Source organism: Cherax quadricarinatus, chromosome 99 (assembly GCF_038502225.1).
Source record: "Cherax quadricarinatus isolate ZL_2023a chromosome 99, ASM3850222v1, whole genome shotgun sequence".
Classification (NCBI taxonomy): domain Eukaryota; kingdom Metazoa; phylum Arthropoda; class Malacostraca; order Decapoda; family Parastacidae; genus Cherax; species Cherax quadricarinatus.
Window position 1 is genome coordinate 11,894,871 of NC_091390.1, and position 13,876 is coordinate 11,908,746.

The window sequence follows — 13,876 nt, forward strand, 5'->3', positions numbered from 1 at the left end:
CTACTAGTACAATGATATTCAGTTGTTCGTGTGGTTTATTAAACCACTCACTACTAGTACAATATACAATTTAAAAGATATATTTACCACTACGTGGATCTTAAATTAGGCGTTTGTTAAAAGACGTAGTTGTATATAAAGACGTAGTTGTATATAAAGACGTAGTTGTATATAAAGACGTAGTTGTATATAAAGACGTAGTTGTATATAAAGACGTAGTTGTACATAAAGACGTAGTTGTATATAAAGACGTAGTTGTATATAAAGACGTAGTTGTACATAAAGACGTGGTTGTATATAAAGACGTAGTTGTACATAAAGACGTAGTTGTACATAAAGACGTAGTTGAACATAAAGACGTAGTTGTACATAAAGACGTGGTTGTATATAAAGACGTAGTTGTACATAAAGACGTAGTTGTACATAAAGACGTGGTTGTATATAAAGACGTAGTTGTACATAAAAACGTAGTTGTACATAAAGACGTAGTTGTACATAAAGACGTAGTTGTACATAAAGAAGTGGTTGTACATAAAGACGTGGTTGTACATAAAGACGTAGTTGTACATAAAGACGTGGTTGTACATAAAGACGTGGTTGTACATAAAGACGTAGTTGTACATAAAGACGTGGTTGTACATAAAGACGTGGTTGTACATAAAGACGTAGTTGTACATAAAGACGTGGTTGTACATAAAGACGTAGTTGTACATAAAGACGTGGTTGTACATAAAGGCGTGGTTGTACATAAAGACGTAGTTGTACATAAAGACGTAGTTGTACATAAAGACGTGGTTGTACATAAAGACGTAGTTGTACATAAAGACGTGGTTGTACATAAAGACGTGGTTGTATATAAAGACGTGGTTGTATATAAAGATCACATACAATTCAATGGTAAAAAATTCAGTTGAACGGTAAAAACAATACACAGATAACCCGCACGACGACGTTTCGGTCTAGGTTTGTGTATTCAAGTTACGGTATTGCACTTTTCTGTTCTTCAATACATATTACACAATAGATCTTTTAGACTTAGTAGATATATACAATATTTCACAACTTTTAACATTAGAGAGCAACGCTGTATAGCCCTTGCGGCTTAGCGCTTCTTTTTGATTATAATAATTAACATTACAGAGTAAGTATTATCCTGGTTCAGTCTTCATCATCTCACTGGTATATAATGGTATATAATGGTACATAATGGTATATTATGGTATATAATGGTATATAATGGTATATAATGGTATATCTATGTTAGTTACCTTGAAAGCTATGGATTTAATCCCCTCAAGGAGGGTTCCTTGATGTTGGTGAGGGGCTCTTGATTTAGGGAATTGGATCTGTGCTCCAGTTCCCCGAATTAAGCCTGAATGCCTTCCACATCCCCCCCCCCAGGCGCTGTATAATCCTCCGGGTTTAGCGCTTCCCCCTTGATTATAATAAGAATAATAATGTGGATTTAATGGATATGATTGAGGTGTATAAATGGGAAACAGGAATATATTAAGGGAATGTAAATAGCGTGCTGAAAATATCCAGCCAAGACAGGACTCGCAGCAATGGTTTTAAGTTGGAAAAATTCAGATTCAGGAAGGATATAGGAAAGTTCTGGTTTGGTAATAGAGTTGTGGATAAGTGGAACAAACTCCCGAGTACAGTTGTTGAGGCTAAAACGTTGTGTAGTTTTAAAGGTAGGTTAGATAAATACATGAGTGGGTGTGGGTGGGTGTGAGTTGGACCTGTTGAACATTAAAATGGTATAAAATACCGACAGGTTGTTAGGTAAGACACATATGCAACAGTTAGGTATCTTTATTTGAAACGTTTCGCCTACACAGGAGGCTTCTTCAGTCAAGTACAGAAAAGTTGATAGAAGCAGAAGATACTTGAAGACGATGTAATCAGTCCATCACCCTTAAAGTTTTGAGGTGGTCAGTCCCTCAGTCTGGAGAAGAGCATTGTTCCATAGAATGAAACAATATCTGAGTTGGACCTGACTAGCTTATGCTAATAGGTCTGATGCCGGGCTCCTTCCTTAAGTAGATGTGACCTGACCTAACTAGGTTGGGGCATTAGCTTAAGCCGGTAGGAGACTATGACCTGCCTCTCATGGGTCAGTAGGCCTGCTGAAGTGTTCTTTCTTATATTCTTTGGTTCTTATAGTAGGAGACTTGGACCTGCTTCTCATGGGTCAGTAGGCCTGCTGAAGTGTTCTTTCCTATATTCTTTTGTTCTTATAGTAGGAGACTTGGACCTGCCTCTCATGGGTCAGTAGGCCTGCTGAAGTGTTCTTTCTTATATTCTTTTGTTCTTATAGTAGGAGACTTGGACCTGCTTCTCATGGGTCAGTAGGCCTGCTGAAGTGTTCTTTCTTATATTCTTTTGTTCTTATAGTAGGAGACTTGGACCTGCCTCTCATGGGTCAGTAGGCCTGCTGAAGTGTTCTTTCTTATATTCTTTTGTTCTTATAAACGACTCTAAAAATTGCCTTGTTCACGAATGTTCTTCTAATCCAATATTCATTAATAATTGCAATTGCAAGTTGTGGTTTTATATATGTAGTGTAAGCGAGCCTCTGGCAAGACGGTGATGGAGTGAATAATGGTGAAAGATTTTCTTTCTCGGGCCGCCCTGCCTTGGTGGGAAACGGCCCCTGGAGTTTACCTGGAGAGAGTTCCGGGGGTCAACGCCCCCGCGGCCCGGTCTGTGACCAGGCCTCCTGGTGGATCAGAGCCTGATCAACCAGGGTGTTACTGCTGGCTGCACGCAAACCAACGTACGAGCCACAGCCCGGCTGGTCAGGTACCGACTTTAGGTGCTTGTCCAGTGCCAGCTTGAAGACTGCCAGGGGTCTGTTGGTAATCCCCCTTATGTATGCTGGGAGGCAGTTGAACAGTCTCGGGCCCCTGACACTTATTGAATGGTCTCTTAACGTGCTAGTGACACCCCTGCTTTTCATTGGGGGGATGTTGCATCGTCTGCCAAGTCTTTTGCTTTCGTAGTGAGTGATTTTCGTGTGCAAGTTCGGTACTAGTCCCTCTAGGATTTTCCAGGTGTATATAATCATGTATCTCTCCCGCCTGCGTTCCAGGGAATACAGGTTTAGGAACCTCAAGCGCTCCCAGTAATTGAGGTGTTTTATCTCCGTTATGCGCGCCGTGAAGGTTCTCTGTACATTTTCTAGGTCAGCAATTTCACCATTCAACTGGGAGGTGTTAGGTTAGGTTAGGTTAGGTTAGGTTAGGTAATCAGTCCCTCAGCCTAGAGTCGATGGACTAAACACATCGACTCTAGGCTGAGGGACTGATTACCTCAAACTCCTCCTCTCCTTACGCCTTTCTACTTTGTATTGGACTGATGAAGCCACTGTGTGGCGAAACGTTTCCTGAATAAAGATTCCCATATGTTGCATAAGCGTCTCAATCTTCATCTTATCATGTTGGGATGTTAGGATCTTGATGCTTGATGATCTGAGATGCACAGCTCAGGAAAAGTACCTAATCTCAGCACTGCAGCCATGTTGTGTACGAATGGTATATAATGGTATATAATGGTATATAATATGCAGCCATCTCTTTGAGGCTTCCACCAGAAAACCAGTTTAGAGCGATCCCACAATATGCCCTGTGACAAAAGGGGATCATACAGACCCCTGAAAAAAGATCGAACCATACCACGGGTGGGGGATAGAACCCACGATCACAGAGTCATAAAACTCCAAACTGACGCTTTAGCCACTGGACCAGCTGGTTACAATAAGATTCATCACAGCAGGTAAAGAAAATCGTTTTGACCTTTTCCACTATACTGGTGTTGAGTCCTGATTCACCGAGTTAACTCAGCGTATTTATTGTTTTCCTGCTGTTCACTGGAGGTAACTGTTGTAACGTTGTTATCTGAACAATCGTCAACCTGCTACCAACATATTTCAGAAATATCACAGGAACAACTCTAGTTTTCGACTGTAAACCGAGGGACCTGCCCTCCCAAAGCAACCTACGTCTCACCTCCTGGCACTATATAAGGCTCCATCCTGTCACTTCAACTCCATATTGTTCCAGACTATGGAACAATGCTCTTCTCCAGACTGAGGGACTGACCACCTCAAAACTTTAAGGGTGATGGACTGATTACATCGTCTTCAAGTATCTTCTGCTTCTATCAACTTTTCTGTACTCGACTGAAGAAGCCTACTGTGTAGGCGAAACGTTTCAAAATAAAGATACCTAACTGTTGCATATGTGTCTTACCTAACAATCTGTCGGTATTTTATACCATTTTAATGTTCAGACTGTAAACCGAACCGTTATCTCCTCCAAGTGGTGGAAATAAATGGTATAAAATACCGACACAATGGAATAGTCAGCCCATAAGCAGATCTGTTTGTGACTTGATAAAGCTCACTGTGTGGGCGAAACGTCGTCAATAATCACATTATACTGCTTATGTGTTTACTTTTCCTCCAAGTGATGTTTTCAACACGTGTTGATGGCTATGGAACCAGAAGGAGCATTAACAGCAACAGCCTAGTTGATCAAATACTCAACAAGTGAGCCTAGTCTCAGGGTAAGTTAGGGTCGAACCCTTGACAACGGTCACAGGTATGTAACAGGTATAAAGTGAATTTTCAAGTATTTAAGCAGTATATATGGAGAGTAATATTGGTAGAATTACCGATGAAATGTTAGGTAAATGTTAGGTAAATGTTAGGTAAATGTTAGGTAAATGTTAGGTGAATGTTAGGTAAATGTTAGGTAAATGTTAGGTAAATGTTGGGTGAATGTTAGGTAAATGTTAGGTAAATGTTAGGTGAATGTTAGGTAAATGTTAGGTGAATGTTAGGTAAATGTTAGGTGAATGTTAGGTAAATGTTAGGTAAATGTTAGGTAAATGTTAGGTGAATGTTAGGTAAATGTTAGGTAAATGTTAGGTAAATGTTAGGTAAATGTTAGGTAAATGTTAGGTAAATGTTAGGTCAATGTTAGGTCAATGTTAGGTCAATGTTAGGTCAATGTTAGGTCAATGTTAAGGCAATGTTAGGTCAATGTTAGGTCAATGTTAGGTCAATGTTAAGGCAATGTTAGGTCAATGTTAGGTCAATGTTAGGTCAATGTTAGGTCAATGTTAGGTCAATGTTAGGTCAATGTTAGGTCAATGTTAGGTCAATGTTAGGTCAATGTTAGGTCAATGTTAGGTCAATGTTAAGGCAATGTTAGGTCAATGTTAGGTCAATGTTAGGTCAATGTTAGGTAAATGTTAGGTCAATGTTAGGTCAATGTTAGGTCAATGTTATGTCAATGTTAGATCAATGTTAAGGCAATGTTAGGTAAATGTTAGGTAAATGTTAGGTAAATGTTAGGTGAATGTTAGGTAAATGTTAGGTAAATGTTAGGTAAATGTTAGGTAAATGTTAGGTAAATGTTAGGTGAATGTTAGGTAAATGGCCACATGCAACTAATGGGCCATTTTATTGAAAAACAAACGGCACAATACCGTGACTGGAACAATACCGTGACTGGAACAATACCGTGACTGGAACAATACCGTGACTGGAACGATACACAAATAACCCGCACATAAAAGAGAGAAGCTTACGACGACGTTTCGGTCCGACTTGAATAAAATACCGACAGGTTGTTAGGTAAGACACATACGCAACAGTTAGGTATCTTTATTGTGTAGGCGAAACGTTTCACAATAAAGATACCTAACTGTTGCGTATGTGTCTTACCTAACAACTATTTTTAAACCTACACAACGTTTTAGCCTCAATAACTGTACTCGGGAGTTTGTTCCACTCATCCACAACTCTATTACCAAACCAGAACTTTCCTATATCCTTCCTGAATCTGAATTTTTCCAACTTAAAACCATTGCTGCGAGTCCTGTCTTGGCTGGAATGTGTGAAATGTGTGAATGTCAGAGATGTTGCAGACTATTTAGAGATGATTTCTGGGATCATTGTTGTATTTGTATCCCGGATCTCTGACGGCGGAATGTTCAGTGAGATAATTATTGATAGGTAAGACACATATGCAACAGTTAGGTATGTGGAAAAAGACACTTATGTACAGTTCAGGACATTTATTAAAGGAAACGTTTCGCCACGAGTGGCTTCTTCAGTCCTAATACAGAGAAAACTAAGAAAACACACATATATATAGTGGCGGGAGTCAGGTGAGGTGATGCGTGGGTAGAGGTGGTAGTAGTAGTAGTAGTAGTAGTAGTAATGGAACTAAGGAGGTGAGGCAGGTCCCTCTCTTGCCTCACCTCCTTAGTTCCATTACTACTACTACTACTACTACTACTACTACTACTACTACTACTACTACTACTTCTACTACTACTACTACTACTACTACTACTACTACTACTACTACTACTACCACCACCTCTACCCACGCATCACCTCACCTGACTCCCGCCACTATATATATGTGTGTTTTCTTAGTTTTCTCTGTATTAGGACTGAAGAAGCCACTCGTGGCGAAACGTTTCCTTTAATAAATGTCCTGAACTGTACATAAGTGTCTTTTTCCACATCTTGTCGGTATAACCATACCATTTCCTAACAGTTAGGTATCTTTATTATGAAACGTTTCGCCTACACAGTAGGCTTCTTCAGTCAAGTACAGAAAAGTTGATAGAAGCAGAAGATACTTGAAGACGATGTAATCAGTCCATCACCCTTGAAGTTTTGAGGTGGTCAGTCCCTACTGTGTAGGCGAAACGTTTCGAAATAAAGATACCTAACTGTTCCATATGTGTCTTACCTAACAACCTGTCGGTATTTTATACCATTTTAATGAGATAATTATTGTTGCGCTACGTATTTCTTCCTATAATTAAATTAATTGGAAAGCCCTAAACTCCAGACTGAAGAATTGATTATATCAAACTAATCACTTTACAACTTTCTCTGCACTGATGATTGAGACATGCAACATGTGGGAATCTTTATTCAGGAAACGTTTCGCCACACAGTGGCTTCATCAGTCCAATACAAACCAGAGAGGGGTAAGGAGAGAAGTAGAGTGAGGTAATCAGTCCCTCAGCCTGGAATCGATGTGTTTAACACTCTTGCAGAACATAAGAACGAAGGAACACTGCAGAAGGCCTACTGGCCCATGCGGGGCAGGTCCAAGTCTCCTACCGGCTTAAGCCAGTGCACCCAACCTAGTCAGGTCAGGTCAAATTGACTTAAGGGAGGAACACGACAACCGACCTGGTAGCTCAAGCTAGTCAGGTCCAACTCACATCCACCCACACCCACTCATGTATTTATCTAACCTATTTTTAAAGCTACACAACGTTTTAGCCTCAATAACTGTACTTGGGAGTTTGTTCCACTCATCCACAACTCTATTACCAAACCAGTACTTTCCTATATCCTTCCTGAATCTGAAAGTACAGTATATAAGCCTCTTCTCCGGCTTTATGGTGTACTTTCCATAAGACTGATGGACTGAACACATCGATTCCAGGCTGAGGGACTGATTACCTCAAACTCTCTGCTTTGTAATGGACTGAAGAAGTCACTGTGTGGCGAAACGTTTCCTTAATAAAGATTCCCATATGTTGCATAAGTGTCTCAATCTCCAACTTGTCGGTTTTCAAAACCATTTATTGACACACAGAAAAAGACGTATTAAGATACCTACTGTCATTGTTCACGTAGAAGTAAGTAGGTACCTGGATGTTAGCCGAATGGTGTGGGTCGCATCCTGGGTATAAAATAAATCAAATTTGCCTGAACTGCTCTTCATAACCAGGGACATTCTATATAGTAAGTCACTGATGTCAGCTATGGTCTGTACACGTTATTATTATTATTATTATTATTATTATTATTATTATTATTATTATTATTATTATTATTACTATACCAGTGATCAGAACAAATTCAAAAAGAAAGGTAATTAACCAAACACCTATTAGCTAATATTAGCAAGGTTAATCTGTCAGATTTTGGTTTAATTATTCACCTGCCTGGACAGGTGCCAGACACAGCCTCTCATTTATCACATCTGTGGACGGATGTTAACAAGTTAGGTTTAGTTATTAAAAGTCTGCTAAAATTTGTTCCTGGTATCCACTCCCCTTGTTCTGGATGTTAGTTGATGATGCCCCACTGAGAGTAGTGGCAGGAGGGGTAGTTGATGATGCTCCACTGAGAGTAGTGGCAGGAGGGGTAGTTGATGATGCCCCACTGAGAGTAGTGGCAGGAGGGGTAGTTGATGATGCCCCACTGAGAGTAGTGGCAGGAGGGGTAGTTGATGATGCCCCACTGAGAGTAGTGGCAGGAGGGGTAGTTGATGATGCCCCACTGAGAGTAGTGGCAGGAGGGGTAGTTGATGATGCCCCACTGAGAGTAGTGGCAGGAGGGGTAGTTGATGATGCCCCACTGAGAGTAGTGGCAGGAGGGGTAGTTGATGATGCCCCACTGAGAGTAGTGGCAGGAGGGGTAGTTGATGATGCCCCACTGAGAGTAGTGGCAGGAGGGGTAGTTGATGCCCCACTGAGAGTAGTGGCAGGAGGGGTAGTTGATGATGCTCCACTGAGAGTAGTGGCAGGAGGGGTAGTTGATGCCCCACTGAGAGTAGTGGCAGGAGGGGTAGTTGATGATGCCCCACTGAGAGTAGTGGCAGGAGGGGTAGTTGATGATGCCCCACTGAGAGTAGTGGCAGGAGGGGTAGTTGATGCTCCACTGAGAGAGTAGTGGCAGGAGGGGTAGTTGATGATGCCCCACTGAGAGTAGTGGCAGGAGGGGTAGTTGATGATGCCCCACTGAGAGTAGTGGCAGGAGGGGTAGTTGATGCCCCACTGAGAGTAGTGGCAGGAGGGGTAGTTGATGCCCCACTGAGAGTAGTGGCAGGAGGGGTAGTTGATGCCCCACTGAGAGTAGTGGCAGGAGGGGTAGTTGATGCCCCACTGAGAGTAGTGGCAGGAGAGGTAGTTGATGATGCTCCACTGAGAGTAGTGGCAGGAGAGGTAGTTGATGATGCTCCACTGAGAGTAGTGGCAGGAGGGGTAGTTGATGATGCTCCACTGAGAGTAGTGGCAGGAGGGGTAGTTGATGATGCCCCACTGAGAGTAGTGGCAGGAGGGGTAGTTGATGATGCTCCACTGAGAGAGTAGTGGCAGGAGGGGTAGATGATTTAAGCTCCACTGAGAGTAGTGGCAGGAAGGGTAGTTGAGTGAAGTTCCACTGAGGGTAGTGGCAGGAAGGGTAGTTGAGTGAAGTTCCACTGAGAGTAGTGGCAGGAGGGGTAGTTGAGTGAAGCTCCACTGAGAGTAGTGGCAGGAAGGGTAATTGAGTGAAGCTCCACTGAGAGTAGTGGCAGGAAGGGTAATTGAGTGAAGTTCCACTGAGAGTAGTGGCAGGAAGGGTAGTTGAGTGAAGCTCTACTGAGAGTAGTGGCAGGAGGGGTAGTTGAGTGAAGCTCCACTGAGAGTAGTGGCAGGAAGGGTAGTTGAGTGAAGCTCCACTGAGAGTAGTGGCAGGAGGGGTAGTTGAGTGAAGCTCCACTGAGAGTAGTGGCAGGAGGGGTAGTTGGTACGAGGTGTGTCAAGGGTAAGGAGGAGAATTTGTGAAGTGTAGTGAGGGAGGGGGTGTAGTGAGGGAGGGGGTGTAGTGAGGGAGGGGGTGTAGTGAGGGAGGGGGTGTAGTGAGGGAGGGGGTGTAGTGAGGGAGGGGGGTGTAGTAAGGGGGTGTAGTGAGGGGGGGGTGTAGTGAGGGAGGGGGGTGTAGTAAGGGAGGGGGGTGTAGTAAGGGAGGGGGTGTAAGGAGGGGGAAGAAGGTGCGGTGAGGGAGGAATTGTGAGTGAAGTGATATGACAATAGAAGTGGAGGTAGGTAGATGTGAAGTGAATGTGATGTAGGGAGGGAAGAGGTGTAGTGAGGAACCAGGAGTTACGAGGAAGGAGATACAGTGAGGGAGGCGTATGGAGGGAGATATAGTGAGGGAGGTGTACATAGGGAGATATAGTGAGGTAGGAACTGCAGTGAGTAAAGAGGTGTAGTGATGGGGGTATGGTGGAGCAGATAGGTAGCGAGGATGGTGCTAACAGGGAGGAGGTACAGTGAAGGTGTCAGTGTAATTAGGAACATGGTCATTAGGTCACAGGTATCTATCAACACATCCCTGTGCATTAAGCAACATACTCATGTACCGTACATAGGTAATATAGGTAATGTTAGTTTACTAGCCTACCAGTTTACCTGTGAATGTATAACGAGTCAGCGGATAATTTCCGTAATTACGTATATTCAGATTTTACATATATATTTTAATTAATATTCTAGCATTAACAGAAACATCTCTTTTTCGAGATTATATAAACATTGGTACTAACATCAAAATATTTTTGTTGAGAATTATGGGTATAAACATCGGGGCAGTATGTTTATACCGTGACGTCATGAACCAGCTAGTTAGCCAGGGTGATTGTAACCCACAAGACGGACTCTGAGTCAGTGTATAACCAGAGTTCACAAGTGCTGTGTGGTTGTGTTGTCTAATATCCGGATATACAAACTTGGGATACTATCCCCTGGGATACTCGGACCTCCACGAGGGGATACCCGGTCCTCCACGAGGGGATACCCGGTCCTCCACGAGTGGATACCCGGTCCTCCACGAGGGGATACCCGGTCCTCCACGAAGGGATACCCGGTCCTCCACGAGGGGATACTCGGTCCTCCACGAGGGGATACTCGGTCCTCCACGAGGGGATACCCGGTCCTCCACGAGGGGATACTCGGTCCTCCACGAGGGGATACTCGGTCCTCCACGAAGGGATACCCGGTCCTCCACGAGGGGATACCCGGTCCTCCACGAAGGGATACCCGGTCCTCCACGAGGGGATACTCGGTCCTCCACGAGGGGATACTCGGTCCTCCGCCACCATAAAAGGTAATAGTTACTATTAAAGATCTTAGCTGGTTGGGGCTCTTGATCTAGGGAATACATTATTGTAATCATGGGGAGCGCTAAACCCGTAGGATTGTACAGCGCATGTGGGGGGAGGATGTGGAAGGTATTCAGGCTTAATTCACGGAACCGGATCACAGATCCAATTCCCTGGATCAAGATTCACTCACCAGCATAAAGGAACCTCCCTCAAGGGAGGGGGGGTCGATCTGAATATATATATATATATATATATATATATATATATATATATATATATCTATATATATATAATATATATATATATATATATATATATATATATATATATATATATATATATAATGTGTGTGTATATATATGCACGCATACATATATACATATGTATATATATGTATATATACATATATGTATATATACATAGATGTATATGTATATATACATGGATGTGTATATATATGTATATACATGTATATATATATATATATATATATATATATATATATATATATATATATATATATATATATATATATATATATATATATATATATATTATAGATATATTGTATGTTTTTATTTAGAATTAAAATTGAAGTGTATTAATGTTTAGCATTAGTGGGCTTGATACTGGTGCTTGGTGCTGGTGCTTGGTACTGGTGCTTGGTACTGGTGCTTGGTACTGGTGCTTGGTACTGGTGCTTGATACTGGTGCTTGGTACTGGTGCTTGGTACTGGTGCTTGATACTGGTGCTTGGTGCTGGTGCTTGGTACTGGTGCTTGATACTGGTGCTTGATACTGGTGCTTGGTGCTTGGTGCTGGTGCTTGGTGCTGGTGCTTGGTGCTGGTGCTTGATACTGGTGCTTGGTACTGGTGCTTGGTACTGGTGCTTGGTACTGGTGATTGATACTGGTGCTTGATACTGGTACTTGGTACTGGTGCTTGGTACTGGTGCTTGATACTGGTGCTTGGTACTGGTGCTTGGTACTGGTGCTTGATACTGGTGCTTGATACTGGTGCTTGGTACTGGTGCTTGGTACTGGTGCTTGATACTGGTGCTTGGTACTGGTGCTTGGTACTGGTGCTTGATACTGGTGCTTGATACTGGTGCTTGATACTGGTGCTTGATACTGGTGCTTGGTACTGGTGCTTGATACTGGTCCTTGATACTGGTGCTTGGTACTGGTGCTTGATACTGGTGCTTTGTACTGGTGCTTGATACTGGTGCTTGATACTGGTGCTTGGTACTGGTGCTTGGTACTGGTGCTTGGTACTGGTGCTTGGTACTGGTGCTTGATACTGGTGCTTGGTACTGGTGCTTGGTACTGGTGCTTGGTGCTTTAGCTTGGTACTGGTGTTTGGTGCTGGTGCTTGATGCTGGTGCTTGGTACTGGTGCTTGGTACTAGTGCTTGGTACTGGTGCTTGGTGCTTTTGCTTGGTACTGGTGTTTGGTGCTGGTGCTTGATGCTGGTGCTTGGTACTGGTGCTTGATGCTGGTGCTTGGTACTAGTGCTTGGTACTGGTGCTTGGTACTGGTACTTGGTGCTGGGGCTTGATACTGGGGCGTGGTACTGGGGCTTGGTGCTGGTGCTTGGTACTGGTGCTTGGTACTGGTGCTTGGTACTGGGGCTTGGTACTGGGGCTTGGCACTGGTGCTTGGTACTGGGGCTTGGTACTGGTGCTTGGTACTGGTGCTTGGTGCTGGGGCTTGATACTGGGGCGTGGTACTGGGGCTTGGTACTGGGGCTTGGTGCTGGGGCTTGATACTGGGGCGTGGTACTGGGGCTTGGTGCTGGGGCTTGATACTGGGGCGTGGTACTGGGGCTTGGTACTGGGGCTTGGTACTGGTGCTTTGTCCTGGTGCTTGGTTTTGGGGCTTGGTACTGGTGCTTGGTACTGGGGCTTGGTACTGGTGCTTGGTACTGGGTCTTGGTACCGGATCTTGGTACTGGGTCTTGGTACTGGTGCTTGGTACTAGTGCTTGGTACTGGGGCTTTGTACTGAAGCTTGGTACTGGGGCTTGGTACTGGTGCTTAGTCCTGGGGCTTGGTACTGGGGCTTTTTACTGGTTCTTGGTACTGGGGTCTGGTACTGGTGCTTGGTTCTGGTGCTTGTTACTGGGGCTTGGTACTTGTGTTTGGTACTGGGGCTTGGTACTGGGGCTTGGTACTGGGGTTTGGTACTGGGGCTTGGTACTGGGGTTTGGTACTGGGGCTTGGTACTGGGGCTTGGTACTGGGGCTTGGTACTGGGGTCTGGTACTGGTGCTTGATACTGGGGCTTGGTACTGGGGCTTGGTACTGGGGTCTGGTACTGGTGCTTGGTTGTGGTGCTTGATACTGGTGCTTGGTACTGGTGCTTGATACTGGTGCTTGGTACTGGTGCTTGATACTGGTGCTTGGTACTGGTGCTTGATACTGGTGCTTGGTACTGGTGCTTGGTACTGGTGCTTGATACTGGTGCTTGGTACTGGTGCTTGGTACTGGTGCTTGGTACTGGTGCTTGGTACTGGTGCTTGATACTGGTGCTTGATACTGGTGCTTGATACTGGTGCTTGGTACTGGTGCTTGGTACTGGTGCTTGATACTGGTGCTTGGTACTGGTGCTTGGTACTGGTGCTTGGTACTGGTGCTTGATACTGGTGCTTGGTACTGGTGCTTGGTACTGGTGCTTGGTACTGGTGCTTGGTACTGGTGCTTGGTACTTGTGCTTGGTACTGGTGCTTGGTACTGGTGCTTGATACTGGTGCTTGGTACTGGTGCTTGATACTGGTGCTTGGTACTGGTGCTTGATACTGGTGCTTCGTACTGGTGCTTGATACTGGTGCTTGATACTGGTGCTTGATACTGGTGCTTGGTACTGGTGCTTGGTACTGGTGCTTGGTACTGGTGCTTGGTACTGGTGCTTGATACTGGTGCTTGGTACTGGTGCTTGGTACTGGTGCTTGGTACTGGTGC